Below are 22,823 nucleotides of genomic sequence, written 5' to 3'. Positions count from 1 at the left end.
ACCTGGTTTAATTACTTTTCTCGTTAATCTATCCATCTAACATAGCTCATCCTATTGAATTTTTGCATTTATTAATATGGTCAACCTTGGTCAACTAAGTTAACCAGAGCTTGATCGGGGAGGGGCCCTACAAGATTACTATTAGAAGCACCTTTGACACATTCCAATTTTCGCAAGTATGTATCTAATCTAGCATAACAACCTCTAGGAGCTTGTTTCAATCCATGAAGTTCTTTCTTCAGCTGACATACCATGTCTCCATCATCTGATAGGGAAAACCCATCAGGTTGTTCAATGTAAACTTCTTCTTCTATATCACCATTCAAAAATGTAGATTTGACATCGAGTTTATATACCTTGAAATCTTTATAAGAATCATAAGCTAGCAACAATCTAATAACTTCAATTCTAGCAACCAGAGCAAAAGTTTCTTCATAAACAATCCCTTCTTGTTGTAAATATCCTTTGTAGATTAGTCAGGCTTTATTTATGACTACTTTTTGTTCCTAAAAACCCATTTAGTACCAATGACATTTTTATCCTTAGGTCTAGGAACAAGTTCCCAAGTATTGTTCTTTTCAATCTGATCTAACTCTTCTTCCATGGCTCTAATCCATTTGTCATGTTTACAGGCTTCAACAACATCCTTAGGTTCAACCTTAGAAATAAAGCATATTTCTTCTACAGCTAACTTCCTTCAAGTCATTACTCCTTTATTCTTATCACCAATAATTTTATTCTTAGAGTGATTCAATCTTACATACCTCAGAGTCTTCAGATTGTTCTGATTCTCAGACTTAGGATCCTGAACATATTCATCAGAAGCAACAATAGTCTCTATTTGTACCAAATTATTTTTCTTAGGCTCTTTGGGCTGAATAAGAGCTAAAACAATATGTTGACCATCATAAGCTCTGATTTCCTTCCCAAGGTTTTCATCCACCTTCACACTTGCACTCTCAACTATCTCTCTTAGTCTCTTGTTATAGCACTTGTAGTCTTTTCTATTTATATAATATCCCAAAAAGATACCTTCATCACTTATAGCATCAAATTTTCTAATATCCTCATCTCTCTTGATATAACATTTGCTACCAAAAACTGAGAAATTTTTCAAAGTAGGAACATGACCAAACCAAAGCTCATAAGGAGTCTCACCTTTGATATGAACTCTATTGAATGTATAGACTGCATTACTAATAGATTCTCTCCAGTAAATCTTTAGAACATTTCCTTCAATCAACATGGTTCTTGTAGCATCTAAAATAGTATGGTTCTTCCTTTCAACAATCTCATTCTGTTGTGGGGTCCTAGGAGTAGATAGTTGTCTTCTGATTCCATGCAACACATAAAGAATTGAACTCACCAGAACAAAAATATCCACCTCTATTGGATCTCAGACACTTCTACTTCAATCCGAACTCAATTTCAACTTCAACTTTGAATATCTTGAATTTATCAAATGCTTCTAATTTCTCCTTCAAAAAGACAACCCACATTATTTTGGAATAATCATCAATTAGCAACATAAATTATCTATCACCCTGGACACTTCTAACATTTCTAGGTCCACACAGGTCAGTATGCAGAAGATCCAACAATCCATCTGATGTGTACCATTTACTCTTGAAAGAAATCCTTGTTTTCTTATCCAACTGACATTCCTTACATACCACATTAACATGTTTAACAATCTTAGGCAAATCCTTAACAACTTGTGTAGAGCTGATCTTGATCAATGAATCAAAGTTTACATGACACATTATTCTATGCCACAACCAACTCTCATCTATCTTAGCAATCAAACAACTTTTCACACCAACATTAAAATGGAAAATGTTACCTTAATTCTTATTTCCAGATGCAAACTCTATACCAGAGGTATTCAAGATCTTGCATTACCATCTTTGAATTGTAGATCATAGCCTTTATCAACCATCTGTCCAAAATTCAAAATATTATGCTTCAAACCTTCAACATACAAGACATCATCAGTGTTATAATTACCATCAAAAGAAAAAGAACCTCTCCCATAGATTACATAGGCTTTGTCATCACCAAATCTAACTATTCCACCATCATACCTTTCCATTCTTACAATTTTTATTTTGTCACCGGTCCTATGATGTGAACAACCACTATCAATCACCCATTCACCTTTGTCTTCTATCGTAGTAGCCAAAGATTTTTCCTCAATAGAAAAACTAGTGGAATCAATAGGCACAGGTCTATCTTCCTTAATGGCAATAAACACAACTTCATCTCCTTTTGATTCTTCATTAGTAACACCTTCATCTGCAACATAATAACAGTTCTTTTAGTTCCTAAATTTTTGGTTAGGCTTATAAGGCTTATCATATTTTTCATGTTTCTCATATCTATCATTTCTATCAAACTTATCATGTCCATCATACTTAGCAATTCTCTCCGAACATCTAGAAGAAAAATAGCCTATCTTATAATTAGAAAAACATTTTAAGGGTAACTTTAAATCTGTGAGGCTCTACCCCGAGCCGTTATAGCATTTAAGTCATTTTCATGTTGGACTTGTTATTGATACTTTTTTTTGATGCATTATGGACATAGATTCTATATGATCCAGTGATTGGATAACATTGATATGGTGTATATCATTTATCTCTAATTTGTATTACTTTATTTTGATGCTAGAAATTATGGATGCATGTTTTATAAATGATTATATTTCATGATGATTATGATGATGCAATTTAGTAGAATATTTTATGTGGATTTTATTGGATAATTGGAAACTTGATTACTATAATTCAGATCGTGTTCAAATGTCTGAATTGTATTCTTTTCATATGATTATATTATATGTGATTTTTGAAATTACTAATGTGCAAAGTGAGATGTGCAGGAAAACTGATCCATGTGACCATGGAAACTATTCAGAGAATAAAGCCTAAACCTATGTACATTTGTGAAGCCAAGGGTTGTCTATTTGGAGAGACAACACCTCGTGTATAAATGTGTTTTAATTTGTAAATGTTTATACTTGGATGTGTGTTTAATTTGAAATTGTTAAATTTATTAATTCCAAGAAGGGACAATGTCATGTGCATTTAAGTAATGTGTAATTTTGTGGTGTCCCTTGACACGTGTTGTAAAGTGAGTTGGCAATGACATGTCCATTGGAAGGAATTTGTTTTACCAATGCCTTTTTTCAAATATCCTAGTATGGTCCCAAGAAAGTGTTGGATAAGGAGCCATTAGAAAGTTCAACTCAAAGTTGACCCGTAGGTAAACTTTGGGTGAGTTTCTAGAGGGTTAAACTAACTCCTAAGGTTAGGTTAGGAGCATTTTTAATGGGCTATATGTTATACCTATGGGTGAAGGCAAATTCTAGCCATCTATCCACTCCCTAGTGACTGTCTAGTCACCTCAAAAGTTGAGTTTTTCAAGATGGCCGAATTTCAACTTTTGAGGATCTTACCTAGGTTAGACAACCTTCCTAATGAGTGATATTTTCTCTTACCCATTTTATTTTACCTTTTTAGGATGCCTTGTATAGAGAGCTTGTAAGGTGTTGGGAAGACCAACCTATGAAAATCCCTCATCCTTCCCAAGAGGATTGGAAAGAGTGAGGAGTGTCTTCTTAGCGAATGGCTTGAGAGGAAGAACTTTGATCACCCACTCTCCATTTTTGGAGACATAGAATATTGATAAGTTTGGAATTTTGGTATGGAAGTTTTTGGCTAAGTCTTGAGAAAGAAAAGATTAGTGGATTGGGTAGCTCTCCTACAACTTCTATTCATCCCATTTGCAGGTTTTAAGGTTGGTTGTAATACTTCCTTTTATGTTTTGCATGGTATATGAATTGTTTTATGTGTTTTCTTTAGTTGTTTCTTTGTATTCATGGAAGATGTTTGAGTTATTCTTGTGTCTCTTTTGCTTGTATCATGTTTATTTTTTTGGAAGTTTCAAGGCCATACTCACCCTTGGGAGGGTAGAGTAGCCTTGGGGTGAAGGGCTACTTGACAGCCTAAGAGAGTAGAGACTCTCTTCTAGAAGAGAGTGATACACAAGGGTTATGAGAGCCTTGTTGCATAGAGTTTTATGTTTATGCAATGGGGGTCATAAGAGGAGATTTGGGCTTGTATTCCATGGGGGACATAAGGGTATCATTGGGTCAAGTTTTAAACTTGTGGATATTCTATGTGGTAGCCTTACAAAGGCATTATGTTCTCCTACTTGCAGATTTATCCTCTAGGTACTTGGTCCACCTTCACCCCACAATAAATAGTCACTTAAGTGACTTTGTTTATCCTTGGGTTGGAAGTGATTGTGTTGTGAGTTCTTATAGCTTGTGTGTAACCCATTTAGCCTTGGTTCTCTTAGCTCGGGGGTGGCTTCATGTAAACCTAGGTTGGGAGGTGAGCCTCCATGGTCACAACCTACAAACTTTTATTGCAGGTTTTCTTGGGAATAAAGATTGGAAGGGGAGATATGGCATGATCCTATATTTTTAATGTATTTATTTACAAAAAAAAAAATATATTTGGAAAGCCCTCATTTGGTAGAAATGAGAGGCTTGACCTTGTAATCTCCCTATTTTAGTGAAAGAAATCATGATGTAATAAGCATATTTGTTGAATAGTTTCATTTCAAGAAATAAAATAAAATAAGAATTTGAGATATTTCCTTATAGGCATTTGTTACTTGAAATAAAATAGGAATGAAATTTATTTCTACCTTATTAGCTATTGAAAAAGAAATTAAAATAGTTAAATGTTAGTAGTGTAGTTATTTATAAAAGGAAAGAAACATTTATTTCTATCTATGGTTTAAACACAAAAATTAATAGACATCTTTGAGTTGGTTTCAATCTTGCATTGCATCTTGTTCTTTATTGATTAAATGGATTTTAGAAAATGTTAGTTGCAGCTGTAAATGAAACCATTTATGCTATTTTTTTTACTATTATGAAAATGCATGTGTAGTGGAAAATAGATTAATCTAGGTATTGTTATTTTAAATCAAAAGAAAACTATATGTTATTGAAAGAAAATAAAATTTATTCTATTATGTTTTAATGAAATATCCCGCTCTAAGCTATGGAAATGCAGATTTAACCATATAAATATATGTGTATATATATCCTTAGTATGTATATATATATATATATATATATATATATATATATATATATATATATATATATATTATTTAAGTAAATGCCTAATATTTTAAATTTGAAACCAAATTGTTGTATTCTTATAAGAAAAATAGATGAACATGTATGCTGCTATTATATAAAAAAATATATATTTAATAAAATATTAATAAGCTGGAAATAAAAGAAATACATTTTACCTTAGTATTCTGGTTATTCAATATTTTAATCTTGATGAATTTTTCTGTCAAATATATATATATATAAAATAATAATATATATAATAACACATATATATATTATAAACATTAATCTATATATTATATATTTTAAAACATTTGAATCTTATCAAAAAAAAATAAAAAACAACAAAAAAAAGAGCATGCAAGGGTTTCGGGCCGAGCAGCTTCGGCCGCCACTGTGGGCTATGACCCACAATGTCGACCGCGGTCACACTGTAGGTCGTGACCCACAAGCACAGCCTTGGCTGTCCTATGGGTAGCACCCACAACAATCGCCTTTAAACCTGCTTGACCCCATGAATACCTCAGTCGACAATCAAGTAAATGTAAATCGTTGCTTCCTTGCTTCGGTTGCCATGGTCGCCACACCTACACACACACACATTTCAATCAAGAAAAACATATGTTAGAAACAAAGAAGCCCTAACCCAATTTCGGGTTAGGGTTAGTTATTGATAAAAATAAGAATAGGGTTTAGATATAAAAATAAACAAACCCTAGTTAGGGTTGTCAAAAGATATCAATAATAAAAGAATAATAAAGGGGGAGAAACCTTTTCAAATTTGAAATGGGCAACCCCATTTGTGATTTGTTCATTGTTAGAAAAGTTATTTCTACAATTGTTTTGGGGTTATTATTTTTTAAATAAAATCTTTATAATAGGTAATTATATATATATATATATATATATTGATGTTTAAGTTAAATTTCTTTTGTAAATTTTAATAATGGATGTTATTAAAGGTAAAATGTTTAATTTTAGTGGTAAATATTGGTCGAATATTAAATATTCAATATTTAATATTTAAGGGGGATTAAATTTGACATTAATGTGGAGTGAATTATTAGGAAATTATTATATTTATTTTGGTTAACTTTATTGGTCGAATGTAAAGGCATTATTTGCATTTGCTCAATTAATTGTTCTAAATTTATTAAAATAAGTGTTAACATTATTTTAATTAGTCCTAGAGCAATTAAATACTATTTGAGATAATTAAAATCTCTTGATTAATAATTGGAGAATTTAATTGGGGTAAATTAACTAAGTTAATAAATTAAGTTGTGATGACCGTTTTGGAGTATAATTAGTCTAATTTAAATATTAACATTATATTTGTAATGTTAATTAAATTAACTTTAGGAACCCCTTCTTTAAATGCTTGAGTTAACCTTTAGCTTAGATAAACTTATTTATCTCATCTTTATCATAGAGCATTTAATATTTTTATGTTGTTTAAAAAAAAATTTAATGCGTTTTGCCCAAAAGTTTGGGCATGACATTTTGGTATCAGAGAAAGGTTTCCAACACTAGGAACCTTTCTCCATTACATTTCACTTTAAATATTATTTTCTTTAAAAATTATTATTCATTTATTTATTTACTTTATTTTATTTTATTGATCATTATGGATGTCGTTGATTACTTCACAAGCTCGTAGGTGTGGTAGGGGTCCTCGACGTCCTCTCATGGCATGCGAAGATGTTGTGCATGATGAGTCAGTCCTAGACAGGGATCATGAAGCTCCTCCCAAACAGCTGATTGACCCTAATCGAGACATTTTGGTTGCACTTGAGAAACTGATAGGAATAGTTTAGGATAGACTCCTAGTAGTAGATCATCAGGCAAAGCACCAGATTTCTGAGAGTCATAGATCTGCAGCTAGGGCGTGGAGTAGGAGTCCACCTCCTAACCATATAGAGGCCTAGGCTAAGAATGAGCCTGAGTCAATCCATCTACCTGAGGCACCCCCAGTTGTGGCACCAATAATTTTTGAGAGAGCACCCCGTGATCTCGAGGATCAGATCAGAGAGATTTTATGTCTTAAGCCACCATCATTTGCAGGATCTGTCGATGGGGTAGAGGTTGAGGCTTGGTGATTGAGTTTGGAGACGTGCTTTGGATTGCGTCCCTATTAGAGAAATTTGAAGGCACGGATTTCTATTCACCTTTTGAGAGGGATGACTTCCACATGGTGGAGGCAGGAGGAGTATAAGAATGACATAGTTATGGACACCATCACTTGGGACATCTTTACAAAGTGATTCAGAGACAAATACCTATCAGAGCACTTTAGGAAGCACAGGATTGATGAGTTTCATGACCTTCAGCAGAAGGGTCTCTCAGTGTCCCAGTATGAGAGAAAGTTCTTCGAGCTCTTAGCCTACGTTGACTACCTGAAGGATGAGAAGCTACTCGTCAACCGGTTTATCAAAGGATTGAATACCAGTATAGCAAGACCAGTTAGGATGGTAACTTCAAGAAGCCTTTGGGTTGCCATGGAGAAGGCCTTGATATTGGAGGAGATTAAGGGTAGACCTCAAAACACGTGGGATTGGTAGCAGAATTGAAACCCTATACCTCAATCCTTTTGCTTTCAAAAACCCCACTGGAAGGGTAACCATAAGCAATCATCGGGGTCCTTTAAACCCCCTCCTTCTTAGCAGACACAATAGAATTAGAGGCAAAGGCCTCCACAGGGTCAGCAAGGCTTTAAGCCAAAGTAGTGGCATACACAGGGTCCTCGACGCAATCAACGACCACAGGGTCCATACACACCTTCAGCATGGACTCAACAGTCCTTGAGGGGTAGTTTTAGTGGATCGAGAAGGATAGGAGGACAAGGATACTCTAGGCCACAAGGTGTTTAGTTTCAGACACATGGTGCTTGTTTCACTTGTGGGGCCATGGGACACATGGTGAGAGAGTGTCCACAAGGTCAGATGATAGGCAGTCAACAGATGGTAGGTTCAAAGCCTACAATTGGGGATAAGGGTAAGTTCCATAAAGTCTGCATAGTGGTTGACAACCGCCACGTAAAAAATCAAGCCATAGTCATAGAGGCCACAGGTATGATTAGAGGTGGCAATTTTTCTATCTTGTTTGATTCAAGAGCTACAGATTATTTTATATCTTCACTGTTTGCAGAGCATTGTGAGCTAGTGGCATCTAGGCAAGGTGTTAGTTGGGAAGTGGAGTTGGCTTCAAGAGCTAGAGTGTCTGTTGAATCAATGGTTAGGGATTGCCAGCTTTAGATTGGGAATACAACCACCTTAGTAGACCTTTGAGTCACACCTCTAGGATCTTATGGCATTGTTCTTGGCATGGATTGGATATATGCCCATAGAGCCAAGATGGATTGTCACTAGAAAAAGATCAAGTGTGTGGACGATCAAGGTACCTCCATAGTAATTTTATGGATTCAGAGACCTGTATCACTTCGTATGATTTCTGCTATGTAGCTTAAGTGGAACATGTGAAAGGGATGCCAGTTATTTGCCATCACCATCAGTGATAGAGAGGAAGAGGATGAGAATGAACCATCACTAGATGATCATCCTATCCTTGAGGAATTTACAGATGTATTTCCTTCCGAGCTACCTGGTATGCCACCTAGAAGAGAGATTGATTTTCACATAGATCTTGTACCAGGAGTTGAGCCAATTTTGAGAGCACCATATAGGATGACCACTAATGAGCTTAATGAGTTCAAGATGCAGCTTGAGGAACTCTTAGAGAAATTTCACATTCATCCTAGTGTCTCCCCTTGGGGCTCACCAGTCATCTTTGTGAAGAAGAAGGACAAATCCCTCCGGTTATCTATGGATTATAGATAGTCAAACAAAGTGACCATCAAGAACCGATGCCCTTTGCCAAGGATCGACGACTTATTTGATCAGATTGAGGGTGCCAAAGTATTTTCTAAGATAGATCTGAAGTCAAGGTACCATCAGTTGAGGATAGTAGAGAGTGATATCCATGAGACTGCCTTTCGTACTAGGTATGGCCACTATAAGTTCATCGTGGTTCTATTTGGTCTCACAAATGCTCCAATTGTATTCATGAGTCTCATGAATAGGATATTCTATGCTTTCCTTGACCAATTTGTGATTGTGTTCCTCGATGACATATTGATATATTCTCAGAATGAGAAGGAGAACGAGGGGAACTTGAGGCAGGTATTGCGGTGCTTGAGAGACAATCAGTTGTATGGAAGTTTGTCAAAGTGCGCATTCTTTAGATCAGAGGTCAGATATCATGGACATTTTGTTGGTATTTTGGTATGGTTTTGTCATTGATGTCAACATCTACTAAAACACTAGCACTTTGGAGATCCAGCAGCATTCACCAGCAAGCAAGTATCTATTGCACAGTTACTGGTATATAGTTCACCGGCAGGATATAATGATCACCGACACTTGGAATGATATGGAAGACACTTGGTAATGTCGAAGACATCGTGTGGACACTTTTTTTTGAAGAATTAATCATTGGTATATTCATATTTGCATATTTTCTTTTACTAGCAAATAGGTCCAAGGTTACCTAGGGTTACACTGGCAGGCTTATCTTTTCTAGATCAGCATGACATGCTATGGAGATGAATTATTATTGTTGTAAATGCATTAAGCTAACATGTTTAATTGATTATTGCATCGGCTATTATATTATTTGTAAAAGTCTTTATTGTAATATCTTTTAGAGCTGACCTACTAAAATTGGTCTTAGGTTATGGTATAAATATAAGATCTTATTTGCAAGATCGAATGTAGAAATGCGAAAAAAGAATTGTGAGAATGTATATGCAAGATTAAGTAGAGCTATACACAAAGACATCATTTGAAGGTGAAGCTAGGTTTTTGTAGAAGCATATCAGCATTACACCGATACTGAATCCAGCATATGAAGATGCTATTTTGTGTAGTACATTCTTATTAGATTTAACTATCCAACTATAGTCAGTGTGACTCCCATTTTGTGATTGAGTAGTGAGCTCTAGGTTGTTGGCCTTTCTGCATGTGCAGACCCCATTTATGTACACTTACTATCTGCAGTAGTATCATTTGATTGTGGGTAAGGTTTCCCACCATGGTTTTTCCTCTTACAGGGTTTCCACATACAAATATTGGTGTTGTGTTGTGGATAACTTTATGTTTATGTTTCATGCATTAATCTTTACCGGTATAGCAATTAACTGTTAACATTGTCTACCGACATACTTAACTGGTTTACCGGTATTAAGCATTAAGTTGGTTAAGTTGTTTTGGTTTAAATTTATTAGACAACTGATTCACCCCCCCCTCTCAGTTGTCTCCGGGACCTAACAATTGGTATCAGAGCCTAGTCCTCTTTTGTAGAAGTTTGACAACTTGAGGAGATCCAATGACTACTAATTATTTCAGGAAGGACAGTCCTAAACTTGATGGAAGCAACTATGGGATATGGAAGATCAAGATGGAGACACATCTGAATTGCATTGGTAAAGACATCTGGGAAGTTACAAAAAATGGCTATACTACTACTGTAGCTGGTCAGACCACTCCAACTACCTTAGCTAAAGATGAGGAGAATGATTGCAAAGCAAGAGAAACACTTTTGAGCGCTTTATCAGATCAACAAATTATGGGATTATCAGATAGGTCTACTACTAAAGCTATTTGGGATCATTTGGAAACATTGAATGAAGGACATTCCATAGTCAAGATTGCAAAACTTGAAAGCTACCAAGTCAGGTATGACCATCTGAAAATGGAAGAAGATGAAAGGATTTTTGCTTTTATGGAAAGAGTAAATGAAATTGTTTAGGGTATTAAATATTGTGGAGGAACCTTGAGTAAGGAAGAAATTGTTTCAAAAATCTTAAGAGGATTGCCACTGGCATATAAAATGAAGGTTACTACTATAAATGAGTTGAGAACAATGCCTAATACATCAATAACTAGGGATACATTGATTGGAAAAATTTTATCTTTTGAAATTGAGGAATTTGGTCCTGTTACTACTATAAAGACAGATTTGGCCTTTAGAGCATCAAGATCATCTGCTCCATCATTTGAAAAATTAGATTGGAAAGCCTTTTATGCAAGAGAACTTGAAGAAACTAGGAAGGAGAATGAAGAACTTGAAGAACTTGAAGCACTATTTGCAAGGAAAATGCCAAAAGGTCCAGTTGGAAGTAAGTATGAAGGTAAAGCACCCTTTAAATGTTTTAACTACAATAAGATTGGTCATATGGCTTCGAGATGCCCTGATAGACATGCTAGACTAAGAGAAGAAGCTAGAAGAATATACAAGCCTAATCTTGAATATCAGAGATACAGATTTAAGAAGAACAAAGACAAATCTTGTTACATTGCTGACGAAGGTGTGACTGATGATTCTGATGAGGATCCAGCAGACAATGGATGGGTTTTTGTTGCTATAACAGAAGATCAACTAGCACCTATTGCTCAATCAGTAGAACAAGCCCTAACAGCTAAAGTTGAAGTAAAGGATGAATGGATCATTGACTTAGGATGCTCACATCATATGATAGGAGACAAAGGTAAATTCTTGAACTTTCAAGAATACAATGGAGGTTTAGTAAGATTTGGAGATGACAAAGCTTGTTCAATCAAAGGTAAGGGTACAATATCTCTTGATGGTAAGCATAACACTAACAATGTCTACTTTGTTGAAGGATTAAAGCATAATCTTTTAAGTGTTGGTCAATTGGTTGAGAAAGGATTTCAGTTACAATTTAAGAAAGGAAAATGCAAAATCATGAATAGAACTAGTTTGGAAATTGCAACTAGTAATTAGACTAGAGTTAATATCTTTCATTTGAATAACAGTGAAAAGGCATGCTTGATTGCACATATTGATGAAAGTTGGTTATGGCATAAGAGACTCTATCATGTAAACTTTGATTGCATGGTAAAGATCAGTACTTCTAAGGCAGTTAGAGATCTACCTAAAATCGTGAAACCTCATAATACAATATGTAAGGAATGTCAATTTGGAAAACAAGTTGGAGCTAGTTTCAAAAGTATTCCAGAAAAATCCAATAATGCTCTTGATTTGATTCACACTGATTTATGTGGTCCAGCTAGAACTAAAAGCTTAAAAGGTGATAGATATTTCATGCTAATTATTGATGATTATTCTAGAATGTGCTGGGTTACTTTTCTCAGAGAAAAATCAGAAGCACTTGGAAAGTTCAACCTATTCAAAGCAATGGTTGAAAATGAAACCGATAAGAAAATCAAATGTTTAAGATCAGATCAAGGAGGAGAATTCACATCTAAGGACTTTAATACATTCTATGAAGTGAATGGAATTAGAAGATAGCTATCAGTACCTCAGACACCACAGCAGAATGGAGTTGTTGAAAAGAAAAACATAACTATCTTGGATGCAGCAAGAAGTATGTTAGCTGAAGAAAATTTACCACATGTATATTGGAGAGAAGCAGTCAACACAGCGGTCTATACATTCAACAAAGTTCACATAAAAGGTGAAACCGGTAAGACCCCTCATGAACTATGGTTTGGTAATACTCCTACTCTTAAGTATTTCAGAATTTTTGGAAGTAAATGTTATATTAGAAGAGATGAGTATATTGGCAAATTTGATCCTAGAAATGATGAAGGAATATTTCTTTGTTATTCATCTAAGAGCAAGGCATATAGATGTTTTAATAAGGGTTTGCAGAAAATTGTTGAGAGTACAAATGTAAAGAATGATGAACAATTCAGAGGAACTTCAAGGTATACAGACTCTAAACCGGCAACAAAAATTGTTACAAATGAACCTACACTAAATCCACCAGTACAGAATGAAGATCCAGTTACCCCGACACCATCAGAGGATTCCACAGTAATTGAAGAACAATAGCAAACTAAGACACCCCAATATGTAAAATTGAATCATTCTGAAGATCAGATAATTGGAAACAAATTTAAAGGAGTTATGACAAGAGGAAGATTGGCAAATGAAGAGGTATGTCTTATTTCTCAAATTGAGCCATCATCTGTTAATGAGGCATGTGAAGATAAATTTTGGATTAAAGCTATGGAAGAAGAATTAGAACAAATTAAGAAAAATAATACTTGGACATTAGTTCCTCGGCCTAAAGATAAAAATGTAATTGGAACCAAATGGGTATTTAGAAACAAACTTAATGAAGATGGTAAGGTTGTCAAAAATAAAGCAAGACTAGTGTGTAAGGGATATTCTCAGAAAGAAGGAGTGGATTATAATGAAACCTTTGCACCGGTAGCTAGAATTGAGGTAGTCAGATTATTCTTGGCCTTTGCAGCTCACAAGAACTAAAAAGTTTATCAAATGGATATTAAATGTGCATTCTTGAATGGAGATCTTGAAGAGGAAGTCTATACTGAACAACCTGATGGATTTTCTTTGACAGATGATAATGATATGGTTTGCAGGTAATGAAAAGCTCTATATGGATTGAAGAAAGCCCCCAGAGCTTGGTATGCAAAGTTGGATAAGTATCTTTTAAAGATTGGTTTTACTAAAGGAAATGCAGACAACAATTTATATTACAAAATGACTAATGATGACATCTTGATTATAGAAGTATTCATTGATGATATAATCTTTGGAGGAGAAGATGGATTATGTAAAGAATTTTCTATTAAAATGCAACAAGAATTTGAAATGTCTATGATTGGAGAACTTGAAATAATTACTAAGGAAATTTGGGATGGAGAACTCTAAACCAGTAAGCACACCTATGACTACAAATGACAAATTATCTCAAAGGGATGAATCTACACCTGTTAATCCAACTAGATACAAATCTATGATAGGAGGTTTACTGTATTTGACACAAACCAGACCTGATATTATGAATGCAGTATGTATTGTTTCTAGATTTCAAAGTAATCCTAGAGAAAATCATGAATCAGCAGTAAAAAGGATTTTTCAGTACTTACAAGGCACTACAAATCTTGGATTATGGTATCCTAGAGATGAAAATTTTGATCTTTGTGCATACACAGATGCGAATTGGGCAGGAAATGATGATAGAAAAAGCACCACCGGTGGAGCATTCTTTCTTGGAAAGAGATTAGTTTCTTGGTTGAGTAAGAAACAGAGTTGTACATCTTTATCAACAGCAAAATTGGAATATGTTGCAGCAGCAACTAACAATACACAGGTACTATGGCTTAAGCAAGTGTTGAAAGACATAAAGGTAAAATGCAAGGAACCTATTACCATATATTGTGATAACACTGCAGTGATTGATATATCTAAGTATCTGGTATTACATTCTAAAACAAAACATGTTTCTATCAAACTGAATTTTCTAAGGGAAAAAGTTGAAGAAAAGGAGATAAAATTGGTTTATGTGAATACTAAAGAATAGCTTGTAGATATTTTCACAAAACCTTTGCCTAAGGAGACTTTTGAATATCTCAGAGATCAGCTTGGAGTCATACCACCACCGATAGAGACTTAGATAGTTGATGATTGTCATCAACCGGCAGAATTAAAAGACAAATCTTTTACTCCGATCTTTGATGAGGAAGCTACTTCTCAGGGGGAGTAGTTGGTATATTGAATTGATTGGTATTTTGTATATGAACTTGATTTTTTTAACTTTGGCATTTGATGTCAAAGGGGGAGAGATATCTATGGAAAAACACATTATCTTTTAAGGAGAGTTTGGTATTGAAAATCTTTGGATAACACATGTTGCTCCCAGGGGGAGAGATTGTTGTATAAGAGAGACTATTATTCTCTATATTCCGGTTATGATCTTTTTGGAGAGATTGTTGGTTTTTGGTATTTGGCATTTTTGTTTTGGCACTTTGATGGTTTTTCCATCTTGTGTTGCCATCAATGCCAAAGGGGGAGATTATTGGTATTTTGGTATGGTTTTGTCATTGATGTCAACACCTACTAAAACACTAGCACTTTGAAGATCCAACAACATTCACCGGCAAGCAAGTATCTATTGCACAGTTACTGGTATATAGTTCACCGGCAGGATATAATGATCACCGACACTTGGAATGATATGGAAGACACTTGGTAATGTCGAAGACATCATGTGGACACTTTGTTTTGAAGAATTAATCATTGGTATATTCATATTTGCATATTTTCTTTTACCGACAAATAGGTCCTAGGTTACCTAGGGTTACACCGACAGGCTTATCTTTTCCAGATCAGCATGGCACGCTATGGAGATGATTTATTATTGTTGTAAATGAATTAAGCCAACATGTTTAATCAGTTATTGCATCAGATAATATATTATTTGTAAAAGTCTTTATTGTAATATCTTGTAGAGTCAACCTACTAAAACTGGTCTTAGGTTATGGTATAAATGTAAGATCTTATTTGTAAGATCGAATGTGGGAATGCGAAAAAGAATTGTGAGAAGGTATATGCAAGATTAAGTAGAGCTATACATGAAGACATCATTTGAAGGTGAAGCTAGGTTTTTGTAGAAGCATATCAATATTACACCGGTACTGAATCCAGCATATGAAGATGTGATTTTGTGCAGTACATTCTTATTGGATTTAACTATCCAACTGTAGTCAGTGTGACTCCCATTTTGTGATTGAGTAGCAAGCTCTAGGATTTTTGCCTTTCTGCATGTGCAGACCCCATTTATGTACACTTACTATATGTAGTAGTATCATTTGATTGTGGGTAAGGTTTCCCACCGTGGTTTTTCCCCTTACAGGGTTTCCACGTACAAATATTGGTGTTATGTGTTGTGGATAACTTTATGTTTATGTTCCATGCATTAATCTTTACCAATATAGCAATTAACTATTAACACTGTCTACTGGCATACTTAACTGGTTTACTGGTATTAAGCATTAAGTTGGTTAAGTTGTTTTGGTTTGAATTTATTAGACAATTGATTCACCCCCCCGCCCCCCACTCTCAGTTGTCTCTGGGACCCAACATATGTTATATCCAATGATGGGATCTCAATTTACCCATCAAAGATTAGAGCTATTATGGATTGACCAATGCTAGCTAGTGTGACAGAAGTCCAGATTTTCATGGGTCTAGAAGGGTACTACAGACACTTCGTTGAGGGATTCTCTAGGATTGCACATCCTATTACATCTCTTTAGAAAAAGGAAAATAAATTCGAGTGGACAAAAAGGTGTGAGAGGGCCTTTCAGGAAATCAAAAGGGAACTCAGTAGTGCACCTATTCTTGTTATGCCAGATCCCTCGACCGATTTTATGGTATGCATAGATGCTTCCTTGGATTGTTTAGGAGCATTCTTTATGCATGAGGGTCGAGTTATAGCGTATGAGTCTAGGAAACTTAAGACTCATGACCTTGAGCTTGCAGTAGTGGTCCAAGCACTTGTGAGGTGGAGACATTTTCTTTTGTGTCATCCTTTTGAGCTTCATTCAAATCATGAGAGCTTGCAGTACATTTTCACTCAGCCTAATCTTAATGCTCATCAGAGAAGATGGATAGAGTTCTTATGTGAGTATTATTTTGATGTTCACTACATCAAGGGGAAAGAAAATGTAGTTACAGATGCTTTGAGTAGGAGACATCATGATATATGCACTATGTCTATCGACATAGATTTGAGAGATCGTATATTGTAGCAGTTGCAAGAGGATGAGTGGTATTTAGAGGTATGTCAGGTAGTGTGATCTCAGGAAACCCTGGAAGGGAAGTATGCAGACTATTCATTAGAGTCTAATGGACTACTGTGACATAGAGGGCGCATCTATGTACCTTCTTCCAGAGGATTGCATGATTTCATTGTGATGGAGGCTCATAGATCTCCTTATGCAGTACATCTCGGAGTTAAGAAGATGCATGGAGATTTGAGACAGTTATATCATTAGCCAGGTATGTGGCAATTCATTGCTATACTAGTAGCCTAATGCCTTGAGTGCGAGAGAGTCAAGGTAGAGCACCGCCATCCAGGTGGGTTTCTCTAGTCTCATGTGATACCAAAGTGGAAGTGGGATACTATATCGATGGAATTTTCCATTGGTCTTCCTATGTCATCGGGTCGTCATGATGCCATCATGGTGACAGTTGACAAGTTGACCAAAGTGGCCCACTTCTCACTAGTTTAAACTTTCTTCATAGCACTAGTAGTGGTACAGGTATTCTTGTGGGATATTGTTAGAGTTCATGGTGTTCCATGCAAGATTATCTCAAACAAAGATTCCCTCTTCACTTCTTCCTTTTGGAAGGCGTTGGATGAAGCAATGGGTACCAGACTCAACTTTAGCACAACCTATCATCTGAAAATAGATGGACAGATAGAGAGGGAAAATGAGGTGTTAGATGACATGCTCTATATGTACATCATGGATCATCAAACCAGACGGGAAGAGTACCTTCCTTTGGTTAAGTTTGCCTATAATAATGGGCATCACACTTCCTTGGGGATACCACCTTTTCAGCTTTTGTACGGAAGACCTTGCAGAACACCTTTGAGTTGGGACCGCATTGAGGATAGAGTAGCTATTGGTCCTGAGATAGTTTTTGATATGGAGTAGTAGGTGGATTTGATTAGACAATGCCTTAGAGAGGCACAAGATAGATAGAAGTATGCAGTACGAAGAGGATAGATCATAGCTTCATGGTTGGGGACAAATTTTTCTTGTGAGTGCGACTGCATAAGAGTCCAATCCATTATGGAAAGGGTTCTAAGCTTGCACCTAGCTTTGTTGGACCATTTGAGATCCTAGAGAGGATAGGGCCAGTTGCATATCATCTAGCTTTGCCACCTAGCCTATCATGCATCCACGATGTGTTTCAAGTATTAGTTCTAAGGAAATATATTTATGATGAGTCTCATATTTTGGATTGGGATGCCTTGCAGGTGGATTCAGATGAGTAGCTAGCTTTGGATCCCATTCACATTTTGGCTCACCGGATGCTGGATCTTCGAGGTCAAGAGCTGGACCAGGATAGGGTCTAGTGGAATTCTTATGACGAGGTTACGACATCATGGGAGGATGCATCATGGATGAGATCTCAGTACCCCCATTATTTTAATGAACTCTAGGAGGAAGTTCATGCCTAGAGGGGGACGGTGTGAGGCCCTACCCCAAGCCATCATAGCATTTCAGTCATTTTCATGTTAGACTTATTATTGATACTTTATTTTGATGCATTATGGACATATATTCTATATGATCCAGTGATTACATAACATTGATATGGTGTATGCCATTTATCTCTGATTTTTCAGTACTTTATTTTGATGCTAGAAATTATGGATGCATGCTTTATAAATGATTAAATTTCATGATGATTATGATGATGCCATTTAGTAGGTTATTTTATGTGTATTTTATTGGATAATTGGAAACTTGATTATTATAATTGAAATTGTGTGCAAATGTTTGAATTGTATTCTTTTCATATGATAATATTATATATGGTTTTTGGAATCACTAATGTGCAAAGTGAGATGTGCAGGAAAACTGATCCATGTGACCATGGAAACTATTTGGAGAATCAAGCCTAAACCTATGTGCATTTGTGAAGCCAAGGGTTGTCTATTTGGAGAGACAATACCTCGTGTATAAATGTGTTTTAATATGTAAATGTTTATGCTTGGATGTGTGTTTAATTTAAAATTGTTCAATTTATTAATTCCAAAAAGGGACATTGCCATGTGTATTTAAGTAATGTGTAATTTTGTGGTGTCACTTGACACATGTGTTGTAAAGTGAGTTGGCAATGACATGTCCCTTGGAAGGAATTTGTTTTACCAATGTTTTTTTTCAAATATCCTAGTATGCTCACAAGAAAGTCTTGGATAGGGAGCCATTAGAAAGGTCAACTCAAGGTTGACCCATAGGGAAACTTTGGGTGAGTTTCTAGACGGTTAAACTAACTCCTAAGGTTAGGTTAGGAGTATTTTTAATGGGCCATATGTTTGATAAATAATGATGAACAACAAATACCCTAATTGGTACTAAGAGGGGGGGTGAATTAGTACACACAAAAACTTCTCAACAACTTATCAAGTTAAAACAATGCTAACCAGTTGTCTTCATCACTGAACGTAACCATGGCAATACCGGTTAAACACAGTAATACTTCAGATAGCTAAAATAGTAAAACTGAATACTTCAAATAACATTCAACACTTGATAACTACTTCACCAATATACTCATGCATGTGATGTATCAGTAATACCATAACCATTAGCTTTGCATGCATATTCTCCTAAACAAAGACTACTCAATCATCACATGAAAAATGCACAACTCATGATGCATAGATTTTTCACGTGGAAACCCAAATGGGAAAAACCGTGGTGGGGATGAATACACACAAGCTTGTTTTTAAACTCTTTTGAAGCTCGCTCTGTTAGGAGCCTAGTCTGGTTAAAGACTTTACAATAAGGTTTTGTTAGGAACTGATCCTATTAAAGATCACCAAGTTAAGGGATGGCTATATACCCTATTAAAGGTTGAAACACTATAAAGGTTACCTCGCTAGAGGATTTGAAGAACTCAATGATATTGAGTCACTTGGTTAGAGGATTTGCAATAAGCCTGTTAAAGCTACCCGGTAAAGGGATTTTCCTACTGTTGAAATGGTTAGAAGACAATAGGTAAAGCTCTAATTTGATAACAACACTACATGCTAAGGCAGATCCTTTTTAGCTCCTCTACTCTGCAATCACACTCTGGAGTTTTCCACTCACTATTCTACCAAGTATCTCACCACTCGGATACAAACACAATATTTTCCAAAACAAACAATAACAAACATCATCGACCTTATAGACAACAATTGGGTTGGTAGCATAAACCCTAAACCCTAAACATTTTAGGTTTACAATTACAAGTGGTCCAATCCTGACTATTCAAACACTTTGCATAGAATAAAACAATTGCAAACAGATCACAAGTCATTCTGCATCATCCATTATTTATCGCATATGGAAATCAGTAACCCATCATTCTCTCTTCACATACCACTAAGAATAATGTACATTCCCAAGGTAGACATTTAATGCAATCGATCTTCACATGCAAGATCCTCAAGGAAATCCTTCACGTGCACAAAACTAATGTGGCATCTTGATCTCATCCTTATCTCTTAGCTAACTCATCCCATAATGTCATCAGTTGCATTGCACAAGCTAGATTGCCAAACCGGAAACCCTAGAGCTAAGACTACCAACTGATAGTCACACTTAGTGAAACCCTATCACCGATCCACTTCATCCCTTCATACCAATTCTCCTACTTGAACATCAATAACAACTTCTTCCAATCTTCATACCGGTTCACCTACACTTATTGACATCAATCACAACAAACATTATTATCATACTGATTTATCATATGCCAACAGTCTCCCCCTTTGGCATTGATGGTAATACTCAGTGTAGCATTTCAACTATAAACAACATAGACTAGTGCAACTATAACATATATCTTCTCCCATATCATATATCTTCATCACTTCAGATATCTTCTCCCCCTTTGACAGCAATGCCAAAGTAGAGGCACAAGCTTCCATTCTCCACTATGCTGCTCCCCCTATGGAGTAGCATCCTTCAACACATCAATCCTGAAAGATTTGACACTGTAGTACCTGACTGATGTGGAGCACAAATTTTTAATTTACTTCATGAAGGGGAAAAACCCCTAATTCACCTCTCAAATAGGTAAATGTAGTTTTCGGTAAGGGCTTAGTGAATATGTCTGCTAGATATTCCTTACTGGAAACATGTTATAATACAACCTCTTTATTTTGAACCTTCTCTCTCAAGAAGTGATACTTGAGCTCAATGTGCTTAGTTCTAGCATGCAATACCAGATTCTTGGAAATATTTATTGCACTTGTGTTGTCACAAAATATACTCATCGGTTCAGATATAGGTACTTTTAAACCATCCAATACATGTTTCATCTAGATTGCTTGAGTGTAGTTCATAAATGCTTCCACATACGTTGCTTCAGCTGTAGACTGGGAAATATAGCTCTTCTTCTTACTCGTCCATGAGACTAGTTTTCCACCAAGAAAGAACGCTCCACCGGTTGTGCTCTTTCGGTCATCCATATTACCTAGCCAATATGCATTGGTAGATACTTTGAGATTAAAATCACCATTGTATGGATACCACAATCCATAATCAACTGTCCCTTTCAGGTATCTAAGAATTCTCTTGACTACTACCAAGTGGGATTCTCTTGGACATTTCTGAAAATGGGCCACAATACCCACTACATGAGCAATATCTGGTTTGTTGTGTACCATATAATGCAGCTTACAGATCATTGACCGGTACTCCTTCTCATTCACCAATGATGAATCATCTTCCTTAGTCAATTTGCACCTGATCACCATCAGTGTACCAACTAGTTTTCTCTCCTCCATACCAAAGATCTTCAATACCTCTTTGACATACTTGGAATGGGTAATAAAGATACCCTCTTTCATCTACTGAATCTGTAGACCAATGAAGAACTTTATCTCTCCAATCAGAGACATATCAAACTCTTTGTTTATTTCATCTGCAAATGCGTGGCTCATTTCATCATCTCCTCCAAAGATTATATTATCTACAAACACTTCACAGATTAGAATCCGATCACCTTCAGATTTCAGGTAGATATTGTTGTCCTCACTTTTTCTCTGAAATCCTATCTTCACAAGATGAGAGTGTAACTATTCATACCATGCCCTTGGTGCTTGTTTCAATCCAATGAAACCTCTGAGAAAACTGAGGAAACCGACAGTAAGCAAGTGGTAAATGAACCAATTGTAACCTTCTAGGAATCGGTTGCCAGTCAACCAAGTACCAGTAACAATGTTCCTACACTGGTAGATGTAGATATTGATACTAATGGAGATGAGGATGAAGAAGAAAAGCAAGAGGAATCTATCAAGACCATTCCTTGATATGTCAAGATGAATCATGATCCTAAGAAGATCATAGGAGATAAGGATGCAGGAATCCTTACAAGAAGAAAGGTCGGAGAAAACTCATGTATGATCTTTGAAATTGAGCCTAAATCATTCAAAGAGACACATAAAGATGAAGACTGGTTCAAGGCAATGGAAGAGGAACTTGACCAGATAGAGTGAAATGGTACATGATCTTTGGTACCTAGATCAGAGCATAAAAATGTCATTGGTACCAAATGGGTTTTCAGAAATAAGCTAAATGAGGATGGCATAGAGATTAGAAACAAAGCCAGACTGGTGTGTAAAGGATATGCTCAAGAAGAAGGAGAAGACTATGGAGAAACCTTTGCTCCTATAGCCAGATTGGAAGGAGTTCATATGCTTATTGCATATGCAGCTTTTAAAGGATTCAAAGTATATCAAATGGATGTAAAATCTACATTCCTAAATGTTGTACTTGAAGAGGAGGTGTATATAGAGCAACCAGATGGGTTTGCCCTATCTGAAGATAGTGACATGGTGTGTAGGCTACATAAAGCCTTATATCGTCTAAAGCAGGCACCTAGAGCATGGTATGAACGCCTGCACTCCCATCTTGTGAAGATTGGATTTAAGAGAACAAGCAAAGATAGCAATATCTACTTGAAGTCTGAAGGAGATCAGATCCTAATCTGTGAGTTATTTGTTGATGACATTATCTTTGGTGGAGATGACAAGATGAGTCATGAGTTTGTAGATGAGATGAAGAAAGAGTTTGAGATG

This window comes from Cryptomeria japonica, chromosome 11 (genome assembly GCF_030272615.1).
Source record: "Cryptomeria japonica chromosome 11, Sugi_1.0, whole genome shotgun sequence".
Classification (NCBI taxonomy): domain Eukaryota; kingdom Viridiplantae; phylum Streptophyta; class Pinopsida; order Cupressales; family Cupressaceae; genus Cryptomeria; species Cryptomeria japonica.
The sequence above is the reverse complement of the archived record's forward strand: the minus strand, read 5'-3'. Positions refer to the sequence as shown.